We start from the raw sequence: 14,771 nt of genomic DNA, 5'->3' as shown, positions 1-14,771 counted from the left end.
TGCTTTTGTACATTTTCTTTTACCAATTCTCCATTCCCCAAGAAAACCCAGATAGTCATGGTGGGGAAAAAAAATCTTTGCCTTATCATTGTTTTTGTTAAATAAAACAAAATGAGTGGGTAAAAAAAAATAGAATTTATTTTTTATTTTTTATATTTGCTTGAATATAATTGATTTGAATTAGTTCATCATGAAGTCAGGTATCGAATCCACTCAGCATTCTTTGCCAAGGTTCCGATTTGGAATGGTGGAGCAGTGGTGGAGCGGTGGTGGAGATATTTGGGGATCTCTTTAAACGTTTATAGAGAGAATATTACGCAATATTTATTTATTTTATATATACCATGCTATATTTATTACTAACTTCTTTTTTTTACTAGAGTGAGAAGAGGGAGAGAACAATCGAGAGAGAAAAGATGAACTTGCAGGGCATGAATTAGAATTACAAACAAATTCTATTTGGATAAGATTGTGATAGTTTCTATCTTATCGTAATCTATATGCAATTTGATAAAGATTTGGTTTGAACTTTTTTTTTACAATAATCCATTAACAGTAATCCTTCTTCACTGAGAGAAATATATCCCTCAATGATTTTCTCTGATTTTTTGTTGTTCATGTTGTTTTTGTGTTTTATTAATATTGAAATGGTTTAAAACCAAACGGTACACTACAAGAAAACTGGGCTATTGCGGCGGGCCAAAACCGCCGCTAAAGCCCCAAAAACCGCCGCTATAGGTACATTTAACCTATTGCGGCGGGGGCTATTGCGGCGGTTCTCCCCGCCAGGCTTGTCGCGTCGCTGTATCTCTATTGCGGCGGTACAAAAACCCGCCGCTATAGATACGATTTTCAGCGGCGGTTTTAGTCTATTGCGGCGGGCATAAAACCGCCGCTATAGGCCCGTTCGAATTTGTTTCAAATGACTTTTAGCGGCGGGCTATTGTGTTCACATTTAGCGGCGGTCAAAAAGCGCCGCAATAGGTTCCCATTTTATCTATTAAATGGGAACCTATTGCGGCGCTTTTTGACCGCCGCTATATGTTTGAACCTATAGCGGCGGGGAAAAATCGCCGCAATATGTTCACATTTAATAGATAAAATGGGAACCTATTGCGGCGCGGTGTGACCGCCGCTATAGGTTCTTTTTTTTTTTTTTTTCCAGTGGGCTTTGAAACTACTGTTTACATCAATTACAAGAGACAACCTGTTTCAAAGAACCTGTTTTGCATCAAATATATTATTGAAACCTGTTACAAAGAACCTATATATATATGAAATGTTTGTTAGAATAAAAGTAAAGCGATTACATTTATGATTTTCTAATAAATTAAACCATTAAAAAAATTGGTGTTATGTTGCTTAACCTATTGAAAAAAGTATCTTCTCAAAAACTAAATTGAAAAAGGTAATCATATATATATATATATATATATATATATATATATATATATATTAGTTAGTTAAAATAAAAGTTTAGTGATTAAATTTATTATTTTCTAATAGATTAAACTATTAAAAAAAAAAGTGTTGCTTGGTTGCTTAACCTGTTGAAAAAAGTATCTTCTCACTCAAAAAAAAAAAATATATATATATATATATATATTGTTGAAAAAAATAATAATTTATTTATCAGTTATGATCATATATCAGCCAATTAGAAAGGAGAAGGATATGTTATGCTAACTAGCTTATAACCCGCACAATGTGCGGGACACTTTTATTCATTACAAAAGACAAATTGTAGGTGAAAATTTAAACATTTTAGAGTTAGATAATACCAAAAAATATATTTTAAAAAAACTTGCAAGAAAGAAAACTATGAAATCTAATCTTGAAATAGACCAAAAAAAAAAAGAGTCTTTCTTCATCACACATGCACTCAAGCACATCAAAGAAAGTGATTCTTTTTTTTTTTTTTCTTTTAACTCCAAGAGTTAATTATTTCAACCATGTTCCAAATTTCGAAAAGATATTCAAAATAAATTCAAGGTGGTCCAAGAGAGATAATAGGTGTATTTGTTTTTGCTAGAAGCAAGTATCGGTGTCTTCAACTAACAATAATTAATAATTAAAATATCATGAAATTCAAATCCTATAGTAGTAATCTATGAATTACATCAAACTACAATAGTAAGTAGTCTCACAGAAAAAAAAAATTAAAAACAAAAGAATATTGCAAGGAATGCACCAATTGGCAAAATTTTAGACTATGTAAAGATGAAGTCTTTACTTTCATATATACAAAGTCATTCTATCACTTTAACACCACAAAAAATGCCATAACTCCTTATACTGTTAGACAATTTTTTTGCAGAAAATAAAAACAAATAAATTGAATAGTTCCTTCATAATTCAATAAGAATATCCTCAATGTACAACATAATAATTCCATACATTCTAAAAGAAAACATCAGAGAGAAAATTTGGATTCCATCTTACTTTTGTTGTTGAGTTTGAGCTATTTGTCTTAAAGCTTTCCTCTTTGTATCCTTGCACTTCCTGCAACATGCATATTAATCCAATTGAAATCCCTTTCTTGGTATTGAGCAATGCAGACTGCAGGGTGCTTTACTCTTTACCATCTACCTAATTCTTTATAATGGTTTTCAATTGATTTGGACATCAATCATTGAACTATTAAGAAAAATATTTATAGTTACATATCTTTAAGTTAATCAAACCCAAAAACAACTCTACTGTAAGCATCGTACTGATATCAAATGTTAAAACACAAATGTAATACACACACACATATCTAACTCCATCTAGAGCTTTGGTGTGATTCCTAATTGACCAAGCCATCTGTTAAATCTAACGCATTTCTAATATAATTATGCACCCCAATTTTTAATTCAATTACCAATTTGCTGCTATCCTATCTTTGTAGCTCTTTGAATCATCCTTTTATTCTCTACCCAAATAATAAATCATTTGTCCCCGGCTAGGATAAATAGAGGTATTCAACTTAAATAACTAAAAATCACTATAATGTAGCCATTAAAGTTGGGTATAAAAGTCAAGCATCCATACCAACTTGCAGATTAACTATCACAATACTTCAATACATTGACTTGCTAAACAAAATTACTAAACAAACATACAGCTGTAATTTTTTTCATTTGGTGTTCAAGTAATAACCTTGAAATAATTTTTTTTTCATGCAGTACAAAAGAAAAGGGATCGAATGAGGTAAATAGCATAATGAAATAGATAAATAGTACCTAAAAGAAGCACTAACAGAGAACACAATATTTTATAATTGTGCACTATATATTCTCTTCAGTGGTTTCATCTCCTCCCCATAGGAAACTCCAGATCAATATAACACTACCGAAAGTCTCGAACAAAAACAATATCATGCACACCGTCAAATTGTAGTACTTTCAAAAAGTAGCAAGACCAAATACCATACTTTACTAAAAACATAAACCAATATTGTGGCTTCTTCAATGTGTGAACCCTTTATTTATAACCTTTTTCCACCCATAATTCTCTTCCAAAATAGACCTTAAAGTATAAGAGGATTAAGAAAATCGACCAAAGAAACTTGGTACATTACACTATGAATTAGGCAAAACAAATACTTCTATTATTCACAAATTGAAAAAGAAATCATTTCAATTGAGTTAAGTACCGTATAAAGCCTTGAATTATTGAATTTTCTCATGTGATCGCATGATAGATTCTCTACCGATCATCTCAACTTGCTGAAATTTCATGGTATTTAAATATTATAAATGGTTGCAATTCTCTACTTATCACCACAATTCACAAACATTAGCAAAGTAAACTAACAAATTTAATTTAAACATAACAATTTAAAACCTTCAAAACTCGGTTACAATTCCTTTTACTATTGTTACACTTTTGTTTCATAGTACTAAAAAGATGCTCAATGAATTTTCAAGAACAGCATACAACATGAAAAACCCAAAAAACCAAATATTGTACAACATGAAAAACCCCACAATTTCAATCCCCCTTACAAATAAAACTATTGATTGGCGTAAGAGGATTTTGTTAAGCAAGCACAAACTCCGAATTGAGTCCAATTCAACTTTCCGTAAATTGTTCTCAACCCCCTTTGTATACTCTCTTAATTTCGTACCTTTCGTATAGTACGTTTGCAACTACCTACATTATTAAAGAGATGGGGGAATCATTAATACATAAACCTCTAAAAATACACATGAATCCTTTTTTTTGTTTGGTAAGCAACAAAAACCAATTTACATAATAAAACATGATGAAAATGTACAAGGAGAAAGCAAAAGAAATAAAATAAACAAAGAATTGCAGCTTAAAGGAGAGTTGATAAAACAAATATATATCTAAAGGAATGAATTTTCAAAGGAAATGATATGGAATTACTTACATCGTCATTTTTGCATTCTTCCAGTTCTTGCTCTAGGCCATCCAATGATATATCATCACTGTCAAACATGAAAACCAAATGTATTTTCAAGATGCCATATTCAAACTGGAGGCGGATGAACCGGGTAATGTCATCATATAACAGGAATGAGCATATAACGTATTCGTAAATGAATCAAGACTATGCAGAAACATAAGGATGAATCGTACCTAACATTTGCAGATTAGAGAAACGTTTGAACACAGCATAAAGAAAACAAAGCTCATTCAAACACAATCTTAACAAGTCGTAATACTGACCAAAAGGCACAAGAATGGTAAATTAATCTTGTTCATATCTTTTAACATATAAATAATAATAAAATTTGTTTAATGCAACACCTTAAAAATAGTGTTCGTATGGTAAATCATTGGTCCATGTCATTTCTTTCAAGATCAAGCAATTAATGTTGAAAATTCATATTGTTTTTAGCAATAAACTAAAAAACCACGCTTAGGTGTGCTTTGTGCTTCTTCAAGAAGAAGCCAAAAAAGGTATGCCTAAAGCACGCTTCATTAAATGAGCTTTTTTTTTAGACAAGTGAAGCACTTAGACCTTGGGGCTTTGAGCTTTAAGCTTTAAGTGCAGTTTTAATAACTCTGGATGTTCCTCTTAATCTTATAGACATAAGGTCTCCTTTTAGATTTTCTCTAAGGCATCATTAAAGAAGGAATATTTAATGTGATGATAAGAGGTCAAAAGCGAGTAAAATGCTACAAACAACTTAATATATCTGTTCCAATTGAAGGAAGAACCAGCAATTATCATTACTCCCTCTCTCTTCACATAGTTGTATTTGCAATCAAGATTAGCTTTCTAAGAAAGTAGGTTCCAATTTTACAAAAGCAATACAAAGTACTTTTTCTCAATTTGTGAAATACGGGGTTCATACACATTAGTCACCGCAAGAGTTGACATAAATGATCCCCTCTAAACAATGTCATACTGTAAAAAACCACCTCAACCCAGTCATTACTAAATTGCAGAAAAAAAAAATTGAAAACCAAAAGAACTAGACAACCACCAAACTGTGCAATCACAAAGGGCACTAATGAGTGTTGTTTGGTTCCCCAAAAACTGCAGGAAAAAATTTTAAAAAAATATTTAAAGTTTGAAACTTTTGTTTTTTCATATTATTTGAGACCCATTAAAACTAAAACTAAGCCTAATAAAATCACTTTACCAAGTACAGTTGAATCTTTCAAGCTGATTTCTTTTGATACCAAACCAGCTAAAAAACATAATACCCACCAAATTCTAGGATTCTACTTTCTTAGCAAACAAATGAATCAATAAGGAAAAACCCAGATAAAGAATTACATTAAAATAAATAAACAAAAAAGAAAAAGAAAAAACAGTTGAGCTTGAGAGAGAGAGAGAGAGAGAGAGAGAGAGAGAGAGAGAACCAACCTGCAATTGCTATGAGCTAAAATAATGGTGACCCAAGAAAGAGAAAAGCAGATAGTAGTTAGGGACGCACTGGAATCACAGCAGAAAGATTAGAAGCAGAAAAAAAGGGTCTCCTCTCCATGATCATCACATCAGTAATGAGCAATGGTGGTGGCATTTTGGTTTGGGAAATGAATGAAGAACAAATGGAAGATTATACTACGCATACAGTTCAACCTATACATTCCCTACGGTTCATCCCATTCTTACTTCTTATCCTAGACCCGAACCGGCCCACCTCATTGACCCAATGCCACTAAAATGACTGAACCATGCACTGATGCAAATTTAATTGAGGCCCAAAAAAGTAATAATAAATAAATAAATTGGAGGAAAAAATATATTAAAAAAACCACAAATTAACTTTAAATTGAAAAGCTCATGTTGCAAAGGACTACTCATTATCAAAAACAAAGATATAATAATTTTTTAATAAATATGAGTTAATTAAGTGTCCACAATTAACTGGCAAGGATCCTGCCAAAGGCCCTCATGTCAGCAAAGCAATACAAATGCTTGCCATAGAGTTCCACTTATTGATTATATACATATATATATAAGAAATTTTATTGAGAAAAGACTATTTCATGATCAAAGGACACAAAGGAGACAAAATAATTAGAAAAAAAGAATTATGAGCTCCACTTATTTAAATTTTAAAAAAAATCATCAAAAATAATAATAATAATAATAAGGCACATTTTCTTCTAAAATTTTGCACAGTATCTTAACATAATGGTTTTTTTAGTTTCCGAAAACAACACATTGATTTAAAACTTTTAAAAAAATATTCAACAAATGCCCAGCATATTTCTTATTTTGAGAAGTCAAAAATGCAATGAATGTCATCTTCAGGGTACTTTTGCGGGTTCTGCAAACGGAAACAAAGTCCACAAAAGGTCACATATCTACAAGCCGTAAGCTATAAATGAAACTAGACTAAAATCCAAACAGAAAATGGCCGGCCAACACAGGATGACCAAGTTGCATTAAAAGCAAGAAGCGAACAACAAAATCAAGAATCAAAGACAAATTTCCAAGACTGCAATAAAGTACACAGATTCATTGAAATCAAGAAAGCAACAATAAAAACACGGAAGGAAGACAAAATATCAAAATCCCTAAAACAAAAATCAAAACAAACAATTTAAAAAACTTACTGTTAGTCGGCCTTGTGAGAGTGTCTTGAGTGAGATTGAGAGTGAGAGAGAGAGAGGGAGAGACCTAAGGCCGCCCTATGATGGAGGACCGGGCTTTGTTGGCACCGATTCTTCTCTATCGACAAATGCCTGCAAACCCATACCAAAATCAGTGAATCAAACTATACTCTACCACAACAATCAACTAATTTGCAGAAGTCATCAATCATCAACTGTTTAGGTCACATTGCTAGATTTCCATATTCAAATCTTGTGAAAATAACGAAACAAAGGACCCTCAAGTCATGAGTTATTGATTTCCATCGTTGCCTCACAACAAGAGGTGTAGATAAACTATACTCTCTAAGATTACAACTATAGGTGTAGACAGACTAGGTAAAAGTAATTAGTTACACACGCACCTACATGAAGCCACGACCTCACCCTCCAAGCCTATTCTATTCTTTATGGATGGAGAAAGTGCCATTTGAACAAGAGCTCATTGGCAATGATTGTCAAAAACATAAAGCTCCAGAAGCTCGTATCTTACCGAAACGATCTTTAATGATAAACAATCCCACAAGCACCACCTAGCATTAAAAACCAAACCGCTTTAGGTGCCACATACCCAACCACTTTGCTAAGGCCCTACTTAGCATAAAAAACCTAATGCAATCAATTTCTCCAAAGACTCCATTTAATCTTAATAAGTAGCCATATCTGGTGGAAATGCGAAACATCCTCACGCTGAGTCAAAAGTATTATCCCAAACATCTCTAAGGTCTCAATCGTTAAAGAAAAAAACCCTCATAATACAAATTTCCTCACTCCACAATCTACCAATCACAAATAATGCTCCTATCCCTAACACCAACAAGCCCTCTCTTTCTCACACAAAAAGCTTTCAATTTCTCTTTAATCAAACATATAACGATTTCAAGATTTAAACAAACACATAAATAATCAAAGAAATTGTATGTGTTGAGGATTAGGTACATTTACCGAGGACCTCAATTGGAGAAACATACAAATGACGGGATTCTCCATGATAGCAAGAAAGATTGTATTTTGGCTAGGTGACAATCAAGGCGGTGCTTAGGCAAAGATAAGTTAGCACGAGATAGATTTCATCCATTTTGAAGAGCATCAAAAGAGAGTTATAGAACAATTTTGACTACATAACACACACCAATTTTGTTTAAAAATTACGACCAAGATAAATCAAATAAGGGTAAAAATATTATACCCTCTCTCGAAGCCACTCTTGAATCATGCGAGGAACGTGGCAGAGGTACCTCCTCCTTCCCTTCGGGTGGTCTTTCTTCTAATTGCCTTCACACTCCAGCTTATCTAAAAACCAAAAATAATAAAAATAACCTCATTTGCCCCAAGCACAACCCAAAAAATATAACTCTTGCAATAAACACAATCAAATCAAATCAGAAAATATTGTTTTCGTTTGTTAAAACTAAAACCAACAACAACCCAATACCTCAAATTCATAGAATATTCAGCAATAACATCAATTACCAAAATACAACGGCAATTCACAATAATGCAAACACAAACGAAAATCACATCCACGATGGGCAAGGACCATTACCTTAAATTCACACAAACAAATCCAAAAAGCATTTCAGCCCAGAAACATCAGCAACACATACACATCATAGCTCCCACAAAACACAAAAGAGAGTTATAGAGACAGACAGACAAATAACATCATCAATTAGAGAACTTAGAATTATAATGAAATTCGCCTAAAGCGCTGCATTGAACCACACAAGATCTACACCACCGATTCACTCGAAGCGGCGACCCGCCGTATCGAGACACGCCCTATCTTGCTCGTCCTCTCTCTCTCTCTCACCGATTTCCCATGGGTGCGAGTCACGGTTCGGCGGTCATTGTAAAAATTATATTCGAAAAATTTAGAGTACAAAATATAATATAAAATACAGTTTAAAGTGATAAAGTATAATTTTTTTTTTTATTGGGTGGCTTTGCTGGCCTTGCTTCTGTCTTAGAATTATTGGATTCTCTTAAAAAAAAAAAGACAAAATAAGAGCAAAGGGTGAAACGGAAAATACTACATTGTAGTGTATAGGAAGGACAAGGGTCTGGTCAAGTTCTTTGCCAAACACATTGGTTCTTTCAGACGGCAAAAGTGACCTGATCTATATATATATTTATATTCTTAGACGTGTCAAGAATTTATTACTGTAGGCTGGCTGTGAGTAGACCTTCTAGAAGCCAGCCAATAACTTTGTAGTACATCCTACAGAGTATATCCATGAGACCAATCGACAATCGCTAAAAAAGCTTTGATAGATGATCATTCAAGAAACAAAAACAAAAAAGACAATCACCTATCATTTCCTCTATGGTTTACTCTCTGCAATCACCATTTTGCTAAAGACAATGATCACATTAACACTCAGCTACCTAAAGGTTTGTTTGTTGCATATAACAACTCTTTCCAATTGTGCCAAAAACTTGTGCTTTATGGTACCAATTCGCCTGAATTTCATTTTACTGCTCATTTTGAAGACCCAAAATTAGAACTAAACTCATTTCATTCTCTAGCATTAGGTTGTACATAGCAAATCCTTCCAAATTACACACACACACATGAATCAGTGATATCAGTTTTTTTTTTTTTTTTTCTTATTCTAAATTTGCATTATTAATGAAATGTATTACACTGCTTATAATACCAAAACAACAAAGACCCTTTTACACTTTCTCCGCAGCCAAACAAAATTGATTTCTAATAATAAACAAAAAATAATAACAACAATACGGATAAGTAGGCTGAGTCACAAACTTAGAGCCAAACAATTATTTTTAGACAAAGTATAAACAGATTGGACATTTTTTCTCCAATCTTTTTATCCCATCCCATGGTGTAACTTTACAATCTCATAACCACATCTATATAAATATATCAAGGTGACCCTTATTCATAAAATACAAGTCACTGCAACTTTTACTACCCCCAGATAAAACTCCCTCCTGCTACTATAATACATAAAAAGACGAATACCACTTCAAGTTACAAACAAAACTACACAACAGTGTAGTCATTTCCACATTCCAAACTGAGAGTATCACAACCCCCTCACCATTCCACATCAAATCATCAATCAACTAACAACACAAACTAAAAACCACATAAAAAAAAAACCCACAAGACCATTCACAAACAGCACACTCATTATCAAATAAAAAAATCATTCAAATGGTTAAGAAGCAATTACCGCCTTGCGAAGCTTCTTGATGAGAGCCATAGGCTTACGCTTCAAACCCCTCTGAAACCTGACATTATAAACACCACACAAAAAAAACAAAAAAAAACAAACGGAGAGTCGAAAACTTGAAAAATAGAATTTGAGTGGGGAATTGTTTGGTTTCCGGAGTTACCTTATCGGAGATATCGCCGGAGAGTAGAGTTGCCGGAAGCGCAAGAGGGGCGCGTGGGTTACACAGTGCTCTGCTCTCACAGTTCGCTGTTTACTCTCTGGTCTTAACCAACTGAAAAAAAAAGAACTGTGATTTTTGGGGTAATATATATCAGAAATGCCCCTAAAGTTTTGATTTTATGGTGGGTCTGGGTCGTGGGTCACAGTTTGGTGGTGGATCGGATTTGGTGGTGGGTGAAATTTTGTGATGGCTGGATTTGGTTATAAGCTGTTTTGTGATTTGGGGATTTCGTGGCTGGGTTTTTGCTTTGTAGTTGGTGATTTGTGATGGATGGGTTTTGTGATTTGGTCCTTGTTTTGTAGTGGTGAGTTGATTTTGGGTTGGAGTTTACGGTGGTGGAAGGTGGGTGGGTGATGGTGGCTAGTGGGTGTGGGTAGTGGTAGAGATGAGAGTGGAGATTTCTTCAGAGAGAGAGAGAGAGAGAGAGAGCGAGCGTGTGTGTGTGTGTGTGTGTGTGTGTAAAAACCATAAGGCGCTAAATGAAAAGGGAAAAGAAAAACCCGAGGGAAAATTTAGGGCTAGGGGTAATTTAAGGCCTATTGCGGCGGGTCATTGGCCCGCCGCTATATCTAAGTTCAAAGCCGCTATAGGTCACTTATTACGGCGGGTCATTGGCCCGCCGCTGTAGTTCGCCGCAATATACTAGAACTATTGCGGCGGGCCAATAGCCCGCCGCAATAGTTCATAATAGTTCTGGTCTATTGCGGCGGGCCAAAAAAGCGCCGCAATAGGCGACTTATAGCGGCGTTTTTAGTGCCCGCCGCAATAGGCCCGCCGCAATAGCCCAGTTTTCTTGTAGTGGTAGACCCTTTGGTAAAACAGTATTTAAACCATGTGTTTTAATTGTTTTATGGGTATTTTGGTTGGACTGTTTTCAAAGGTTTGTGGGTTATATTTTGGTTTGTATTTGGGTTAGAATTGGTTTTGTTTGCATATTTGGAATTAATGTTTTTTATTTCCTCATCTCCATTAGAATTTAGTAGTTGCAACGGAGATTTGGTTTAAAATAAAATTACAAGTTGTTTTGATATTTGCTTTTGGCCATAACTTGATTTTAGTGCTGAAATCATGGCCATTGTAGAAATTTGAATCCTGTGCACTAGCTTTATGCTCAGTATTTACTCTAAGAATGGCACTGTGTTTTGCTATTGGCTAAATTGTTGCATTAAATTATATTATATATCCTGTTATTAACTGTTTTTTAAGGCATTTTACTACCTAACACCAGTAACATCTATATTATAGTCGGATACTGTTTCTTCTGTCGTTGAATATATTTAATGTAATAATATTATCAATTTAGGTTCAGGTTTGGGTATTTTGGTTGAATTGTCTTTAAGCTTTAGTATCTTCCTGCAATCCCATGAGCAAATTGGGTATGTGGACATGCCAAAAACTTTTGCCTTTTAAGAGATTGGTGTGTACCCTTGCAACCCACAAGGAACCTGCCTGTATAAAGAGATTCGATCCATGCTTAGTAACATCAACCTTATTCCAATCCTACTGAATTTTAAGCCCCCACAAGGAACCTGCCTGTTTAAAGAGATTCCATCCGTGCTTCGTAACATCAACCTTAATTGTCCTTTGTGTAGTCTAAATTGGATAGTTATGGTAAGAATCCAGTAATTGTGATAAACATAGATTGTATAATTGAGGTTTTCTATATTTCCCTATTCAGTATGTCTTCATTTGACCATATTTAAGGGAGTTTCTCATCATTTGAAATAGGGAAGTTTTTTTTTTTTTAAAAGCAGTATATTTCTTATAATTGTCTATGGAGTTATCATAATATTTTTATGATATCATGATAATGTTTGATCGGCCAATGGAGTTAGCACAAAATTTTTGTATCAAGATTACGTTATTTGAGTTTGATAGACAATTAGTGAAAGAACTAATGTTCTAATAGAATTTTATTATGATTTTACATATTTATTCGTGAATGATAAATAAAAGTAGCCCGCGCAAACTCGTTGACTGTAGGTTGGACGTAAGAGGAATTCAGCTTTTTGTCTTATGCAGAAGTGTGTAGACTTGAAATCATTAGGTACCAAACTTCAGATAATATCTGCATTTGCTCTTGATCATATAAAGGGTTGTATTTACATTGAAGCTGACAAGCAATTTGATATTATTGAGGCAATGTATTTTTGCATGTTGGATAATCTGATAATATTGTGATTGCCAGTGCTAGTATAGTTTCTCCTACAGCCAATGCTATTATTAGTACCTTTTGGGTCTCTCATTGTCTTTGCAACACTAAAAACATGAACCCTTTTGCCTTTTTTTATTTGCTATACCCTTTTTCTTATCACTATAAATAAGTAGATTCCAATTGAGTTTGTTACAATCAAATTTTGGTTTAATTGGAAATCTAGTTGTTTAGAAGTTGTGGTGCTGTGTGTTAAAAATCGAACATCCTTTGGCTATGTGTCTTTCATTCTCGGAAAAGAATGGGGTTGAAGATTCATGGCCAAAGGGAGAGCAGGAAAAAACAAGGCTATAGCCGCGTTTTTAAAATGGGGCCATAGTAATGGGCTGAAGCCGCGTTTTTAAAAACGCGGCTTCAGCTCACAACTATGGCCGCGTTCAAAACGCGGCTAATCTCTTTTCCAGGCAATCAATATTTGACCTATGGCCACAGCTAAAAAAACGTGGCCATTGGTCCCGGCCTAGAGCCACGGTTAAAAAAACGTGGCCATAGACTCCTCTAGGCTATAGTTACGCATTTTAGGCCATGGGTAAAAACGCGGCCTAAAAAAACGCTGCCATAGACCAAATCGTCTTATAGCCACGTTTTTCTGACCTATAGCCACGTTTTAAAAACGCGGCTATAAAACCTTTTTTTTGTAGTGAGAAAAGGCTTTCATGTTATCAATTTATTTTTCTTAATAATTTTTTAATGGAGTTATATATGAAGTTATTTATAATCTTAAAAGATAGTCACTTAGTAAAAAAATTCATAAAATAACTAAAATTATTAAATTATTAAATTTGTATTAAATTTTTTAAAACACCTTGAATACGGAAATGTTAGTAGCTTTTGAATACATTTGTGTAGTACCTTGGTTTTAAATATATATACATTTGTGTATTTTTTGCTGTGCATATAGTTTTTTGTTTGATTTAATTTGTATAGCAATTTATTTAATTGTTAGGTTGGATTCAAATTGATTGGTAGCTGATTTTGAGTGTAATAATAATTTTCAATGTCTATCATACCCTCATATTTAATATTCACAAAGCTGGAAATAGGATTAAGGCTCAGTTGAAGCAAAAGAAAATTTAAATAGTATTAATTTACTGAAACACCAAGAATACCATTTGATAAGTCCACATATTCTCTAAGTTTAATATCAAGCAATGTAATTTATTTGGTGCATCTATTTTTTTTTTAACCCAAGCCCAACAGTTTAATGAATGAAAATTATTCATTTTGGATTGTGAACTTTGTAATGACATAAAAAAAAATATTAATCATAGTGTCACAATTATCATTTTTTTAAATGAGAGTTATCAAAAAAATATTTTAAAATCCTAAAAGGCAGCTACTTAGTCCTAGAAGGTAGCTAACGACTCTTAGTTAGTGCACATCCATAACAAAATTTTCAAAAAGACTAACATTGTAGAATTTAATTAATTAAATTTTAAAAAATGGTAATTATTTAATCCTAAAAGATAGGCACTTAGTACACATCCATGACCACATTCTGATTCCAGATGAAAGCAAGTTCACAGATTTCTTCCACGATTATTATGTTTCTCATCACATGCACGCTAAGCTTTACTTGGAAACAATTATTATTATTTGGATAGGGGAAACAATTTCTTTAATACTACACACTTGACATTGTAGATAAGTATCCATTTTTTAAAGACCAATTTTTAATAATAAGAAAAAAGCAAAATATATATGATAAGTAATTTTTATTATTCCTGTTCTATTATAATTAATCTCTATCATTAAGCTAAGACACAAATTATTCACATTAAAAAAAAACAAAGGACAATATTAAATTTCATGCGGTAGGATATTTACAAAAAATGGTCATTAACAACTACTTGATAGATTGACTATCACTTCCCTCACTTGAATTCATCCAATGTGCTTGCTACGCAATTTAACAAAATTGTTGATATGTCATCCTAAAACAAATACAAAAAAATAGAGAGTAAGGCTTAAATGTAAGAAAAACAACAGAAAAAAAATAATAAGAGGAAGAGAGAGCACCACTTAAAACACATATACTAAAATGATTAGTCAAACCCGATAACCACAAAAA

Source organism: Castanea sativa, chromosome 6 (genome assembly GCF_040712315.1).
Source record: "Castanea sativa cultivar Marrone di Chiusa Pesio chromosome 6, ASM4071231v1".
NCBI lineage: Eukaryota > Viridiplantae > Streptophyta > Magnoliopsida > Fagales > Fagaceae > Castanea > Castanea sativa.
The sequence above is the reverse complement of the archived record's forward strand: the minus strand, read 5'-3'. Positions refer to the sequence as shown.